At 48.6% G+C, this 6,155-nt stretch overlaps 1 pseudogene across 1 annotated transcript; it reads left to right on the top strand.

Annotated features, from left to right (window-relative positions):
* Positions 1-991: 991 nt before the first annotated feature.
* On the top strand, positions 992-5,048 carry LOC308263744 (serine/threonine-protein kinase SIK3-like; annotated as a pseudogene). Its single transcript has 3 exons — positions 992-2,538; positions 2,682-2,805; positions 3,041-5,048. The product of its transcript is annotated as a serine/threonine-protein kinase SIK3-like (transcript).
* The last annotated feature ends 1,107 nt before the right edge of the window (positions 5,049-6,155 follow it).

The raw sequence follows: 6,155 nt of genomic DNA, 5'->3' as shown, positions 1-6,155 counted from the left end.
TGATTTTATCATCAAATTAAATGAAATTATTATATTCCAGGAGTTAAGCAGGTTTGTTTAGAGGACAAGTTTCATAAATGTAACTCTCATGTTGATCGGTTACTTGAGCCCTGTTTTATAGCTAAGGCCTGCTCCTCCGATCTTGACCAGATTTTTCAAGGATGTATATAAAGGTTACTGGAATAATAAGTGAGCACAGAAGATTCAACTCATTCCCCAAAGCATCCTAAAAAAAACACTGCTAATGGAGAGGAGTACTAAAGCTAGAGTCGGAGCAGCAGGCCTTCAAGATCTTCTAGTTAGAGCCTTCAATTTATACATAACAAAGCTTAGTCAAAGGCGTTGCAAAATCCATCCAAGGAATTGGGTAATGGGGCTTGAAACAAAGCCATTGACCATTCTATGTCATCTTCCTGGAGTATATGATGTCCACTCACCTCACAAAGTGGTTGTGAAGTTTAAAAAAATTGATATTATGAATGTACTATTTAAAAGGTTTCTAAACACTGCAATTAAAAGTAAAGCAGGCCGGGCGTGGTGGTGCACACTTATAATCCCAACACTTGGGAGGCTGAGACAGGAGGATTGCACAGGTTCGAAGCCAGCCTCGGCTACTTAGTGAGGCTCTCGGCAACTTAGTGAGACCCTGTTTCCAAATAAAGTATAAAATAGGTCTGGGAGTAGAGACTGGAGGTAAAAAAGCTCCTGGATTCCACCCCCAGTACCACCAAAAAAAAAAAAAAAAAAGTAAAGCAGGCTCCTGATGTTTCACCGCACAAGAAGGTGGAAAGTGGAGCTGGTAGGGCTGCCTTGGTGGCAGGCGGGCCAGAGCAGGGGAGCAGCGGGGGAGCTGGGCCTCCTGCTGCCTCTGCCTCCCTAATGCCTCTGCCCACCCCAGACCCCCAGCTGCCCCGGCCTCCATTCCCCTGGTGGTGTCCTCCTGCTGCATCCCTCAGCGCTGGCCTCTCACATCCACAACATCAGCAAGGGCAACTTTGCTGCGGTCAGGCGGCCCAAGCACCTCATCACCAAGGCAAGGTTGCTATCAAGGTCATAGATAAAACACAACTGGATGAAGAAAACTAAAAAAAGATTTTCCAGGAAGTTCATATCATGAAGATGCTTTACCACCCCCATAGCATCAGGCTCTACCAGGTGATGAAGACAGAACACAGGATTTATCTGGTGACAGATTATGCTAGCAGAGGGGTGATATCTGACCACTTGGTGGCTCGTGGTAGAATGGCAGAAAAGGAAGCCTGTCGGAAGTTCAAACATATCATCAGAGCTATTTATTTTTGTCAGTGTCAGAACATTGTTATCACAATTTAAAAGCTGAAAATTTGCTTCTGGATGCCAATCTCAATATCAAAATAACAGATTTTTGCTTCAGTAACCTCTTCACTCCTGGGCAGCTGCTGAAGTCATGGTGTGGTAGCCCTCCCTATGCTGCACCGGAATTCTTTGAAGGGAAGAAATATGATGGGCCCAAAGCTGACATCTGGCGTCTTGGAGCTGTCCTCTATGTGCTTGTGTGCCGTGCCCTGCCATTTGATGAAAGCACACTGCAGAATCTACTGGTCAGGTACTGAGTGGAAAGTTCCACATCCCATGTTTTACGTCCACAGAATATGAGCACTTGATCCATCACATGCTAGTATTAGACCCGAATAAGCGCCCCTTACTGGAACAGATCTGCAGGCACAAGTGGATGAAGACAGGGAATACATGCCGATCCCAACTTTGACAGCTGAATGTCAGCAACTGAAGGAAGAAAGACCACCTGAATGAGGATGTCCTCTTGGCCATGGAGGACTTGGGACTAGACAAAGAACTATAGCCATTAAGATCAGATGCCTATGATCACTGTAGTGCAATCTACAGCCTGCTGTGTGATCGACATAAGAGATATAAAACCCTGTTTCTCGGAGCACTTCCTAGCATGTCCTGAGCCATGGCATTTCAAGCACCAGTCAATATCCAGGAGGAGCAGGCAGGCACCGCTATGAGCATCAACGTTCCCCAGGTGCAGCTCATCAATCCAGAGAAGCAAACTGTGGAGCCGGATGGAACAGTAAACTTGGACAGTGAGGAGGGTGAAGAGCATTCCTCTGAGGCATTGGTCCGCTATTAGTCAATGAGGAGGCACAGAGTAAGTGTGGCTGACCCATGCACAGAAGTTATGGAAGATCTACAGAAGCTCCTTCCTGGCTTCCCTGGAGTCAGCCCACAAGCCCCGTTCCTGCAGGTGGCCCCTAACAGGAACTTCATGCACAACCTGTTGCCCATGCAAAACTTGCAGCCAACTGGGCAGCTTGAATACAAGGAGCCACCCACCCTACAGCTGCTGAATGTCATGGACCCCCTTAGCCAGAGAGAATCAGATGGAGGTGCCAACATCCAACTGCATGTCTAGCAGCTGCTGAAGCATCCATGAAAACCCTCACCACTTGCTACCATGATACCAGCAGTGCCAGCAGTTACCTCTGTGGATGAGGAGAGCTCAGATGGGGAGCCAGATCAGGAAGCTGTGCAGAGGTACTTGGAAAATAGGTCCAAAAGACATACACTGGCCATGACCAACCCTACAGCTGAGATCCCACTGGACCTACAATGGCAGCTAAGACAGCAGCCTTTCCATTCCCAGGTCTGGCCTCCTCACCTGGTACCTGATCAGCATTGCTCCACCAAAAGGACTCCAACACCTTTCTCCTCACTACGGAGCATTTCTCCCCTGTGTGCCAGTTCTCAGATAGGGCTCGAGCATCCAGGCCTTTAAAGCTCACCTGGAAGCCTGGCATGGTGGTGCACGCTTGTAATCCCCAAACTTGGAAGGCTGAGACAGGAGGATCACACAGGTTCGAAGCCAGCCTCAGCTACTTAGGCTCTCAGCAACTTAGTGAGACCCTGTTTCCAAATAAAATATAAAATAGGTCTAGGAGTGTAACCTGGAGGTAGAAAGCCCCTGGGTTCCACCTCCAGTACCACCAAAAATAAAAATAAAAATATATAGCTCACCTGGAAAAATGGGCAACAACAGCAAGCATCAAACAGTTGCAGCAAGAAAGTGAGCAGCTGCAGAAGATGTACGGGGGAAGGGTGCAGACTGATGAGAAAACCCTGAAGAAGACATAGCAGCAACATCTGTAATACCAGCAGGAGCAGCACCATCAAATTCTCCAGCAGCAAATTCAAGACTCTATCTGTACTTCTCCACCTTCCCCACCTCTTCAGGCCACTTGTGAAAATCAACCAGCCCTCCTCACCCACCGGCTCCAGAGGTTAAGAATTCAGCCTACAAGACCACCCCCCAACCACCCCAACAACCATCTCTTCAACCAAGTCCTCCCCCCATGAACAGTGCCAAGATCCAGCGTCATGGTGATGCCTCTGCCTCCCAGTTCCAGGGCTTACCCTCCCGCAGTGCAATCTTCCTGCAGCAACCTGAAAACTGTTCCCCTCCTCCCAAGCAAGTGGAACTAACCTGCTCAGGCATGCAGCAGCCTGCCCAGTCATAGCAGGTGACCATTCAAGTGCAAGAGCCAGTTGACATGCTCAGCCAAATGCCCAACATCCCGCCAAGCGGGATATCTCCATCACCCCAGCTCCAGTCAGATTCAAATGCAGCACCCTACCAACCTGATAGCCACCTTTAGCTACAGGCACCAACCCTTGTCCAAGTGGCTGAGTAATGACAGTGCAGAGGCCCACAGCTTGAATGTGAATCGATACTCCCCTGCTAAATATGACCAGGCGCATTTACACCCCCATCTGTCCCATCTGTTTTCGGACCAGTTTCAGAGCTCCCCCAGCAACTACAGCCCTTCAACAAGAGCAGGGTTCCCTCCAACCCAAGCCCTGAAACTCCTTCCACTTGACCAATTCCCCACCTTCCCCCCCAGTGCAGATCAGCAGCCGCCACACTATACCACATCGGCACTACCACAGGCTCTGCTGTCCCCCGCGCCACCAGACTACACCAGACACCAGCAGGTACCCCACATCCTTCAAAGACTCTTCTCCCCCCGACATTCACTCACCAGCCACTCAGACATTCAGCTGCTCCGAGCAGTTTGCACAGCTCATTAAAAGGCAACAGCAGCAACGATAGCAACAGCAGCAGCAAGAGTACTGAGAATTGCTCAGGCACGTGAACCAAGGGGATGCTGGGAGCCTGGCTTCCAGCCTTGGGGGACAGAGTATGACAGAGCACCAGGCGCTATCTTACCAAAATGCTGACTCATATTTCTACCACCACACCAGCCCCCAGCATCTTCTACAAATCAGGATGCAAGAATATATCTCACAGGTGTCCTCGCCCACCCTGACCCACGGGTATGCCCAACAGCCAGCACTAATGCACTCAGAGAGCATGGAAGAGGACTGCTTGCATGAGGAGGCCAAAGAGGGCTTCTGGAAAGCAGGAGTTCAAATACATTGACCAAAGCTTGCCAGGACAGTCCCCTGCATTTGAATACCCATAGACCTGGGGACCCTGAATCTCTGCTAGGAAGCTTGAGTCATGCCCAATTATTGGGGATACATCCCTATGGATATCAACCAACTGCCACATTGAGTAGAAATAAGGCACACAGCTGAGAGTCTATCATAGGGAACCGTATAAATAGAAGTTCTCCAGGACACGCACTGGAACTGCCAGACCACAACAGGCCTGGGTATTCAGCACGGCCTTCAGTTAATGAGCACCACAGGCCCCGGCTCTCCAGATACATCACACAATCCAGAACAGCGATGATGCTTACGTGCTGCTGGATAACTTGCCAGGAATGAGTCTGGGGGCTGGGAAAGCACTTAGTTCTGCCTGGATGGCAGACGCAGTTCTCAGTCTTTGCTCATAGGCAGTCAATTTGAGGATAGGAAAAATGAGGAACATGGAGTGAGTCTGGGAAGTCACGAGCACCCCAACCTGAATGACAGCAGCCAGCATTTAAACTCCTCTTGCTAATCATCTAAGTGTATTAACAGACATTCTGCTTAGCTATAAACACCCCGAGGTCCCCTTCAGCATGGAGCAGGTGGGTGTGTAACAAGAAACAGAATTTGTGTACAACTTGGGAATAAGAAGGATGAGTTTTAAATGAACAGTATCTAGCAGTGTTATACCAAATTGCCATTGTGTTTCTCTCCACCCAGAATATCATGGCTCCTTTACTCACATTTGGTTCATTGGTATGCTGGTTTTGGGGGTTCTGAGGGAGGTTTGCCATGTTTGTTTATATGAACAAGTCACCAGGAAATAAACAGGAAATCCACGTTCTCCATCTTTTGTGAAAGTGTATTTGAGTTGGTGGGGTATTTTAGTTTTGTTTTGTTTGGGGGGGGGGGTTGTGTTCGTTTAGTTTTGTATTTAAAGGAGATTTTGTTCTGCCTTTCTTGATTTATATTCTGTGTTTTGTGATTTTTCTTTTGCTTCTTTTTGTCTTTTTCTTTCTCTGTGTTTTTAAGATTGGAGAGCCAGCAGTTAAGAGTTTAGTGGCCAGGGTCCTCTGGCCACCCCCTCCCCAAGCTTCATCAACAGAGCACCTTCTGCCTCTGCATTGCTCTTCACAGAAGCAAAGACAAGCAGAAAACATCTCTAGAATCTCTCAGTGGCAAGAAAGGGAGAGGGGGAAGAGTGATGGCCTCTGACCCTTAGAGAACAAGAAAGAGAAAAATAAAAGGCGAGAGGCACTGGGCTTGGCACTTGGAGAGGTCTGGCTGCTGGGATCCATCGGATGCATGTCTGGCCCAGCACAGGCTAGGTGTGCCCACACGGATGGTTACCAGCTACAAGGTCTCAGTGTGAGCCTCTGTAGGTGTATAACTCGATCCCTGCCGCTCGCCTGCAGAGGTGGTTGCCTTTACCATCCTGCTGGTTTTACCCGTGAACTGATCCCCTAACACTGGTGCACTATGCTTTTTGTGTCACCTTCCATTCTCCTTTTATATTGCTATGAAAAGGATCATTTTTCCAAGTGTGAGTGTGTGTGTGTGTGTGTGTGTGTGTGTGTGCGTGTGCCTTTCCCTTTTAGTCTCTGTCACAGGCAAGTATAGGAGGCTGTCTCCTGGAGTCCCACCTCTCTCTTAATCTCCTCCTCCCTGGGCACCTCAGCCCTATATTTTAATTCTTGATCATGTAGGAATTGTTTTTGGTA

The sequence above is a fragment of the Muscardinus avellanarius genome (assembly GCF_963383645.1).
Source record: "Muscardinus avellanarius genome assembly, chromosome: 5".
Lineage (NCBI taxonomy): Eukaryota > Metazoa > Chordata > Mammalia > Rodentia > Gliridae > Muscardinus > Muscardinus avellanarius.
The sequence above is the reverse complement of the archived record's forward strand: the minus strand, read 5'-3'. Positions and strand labels throughout refer to the sequence as shown.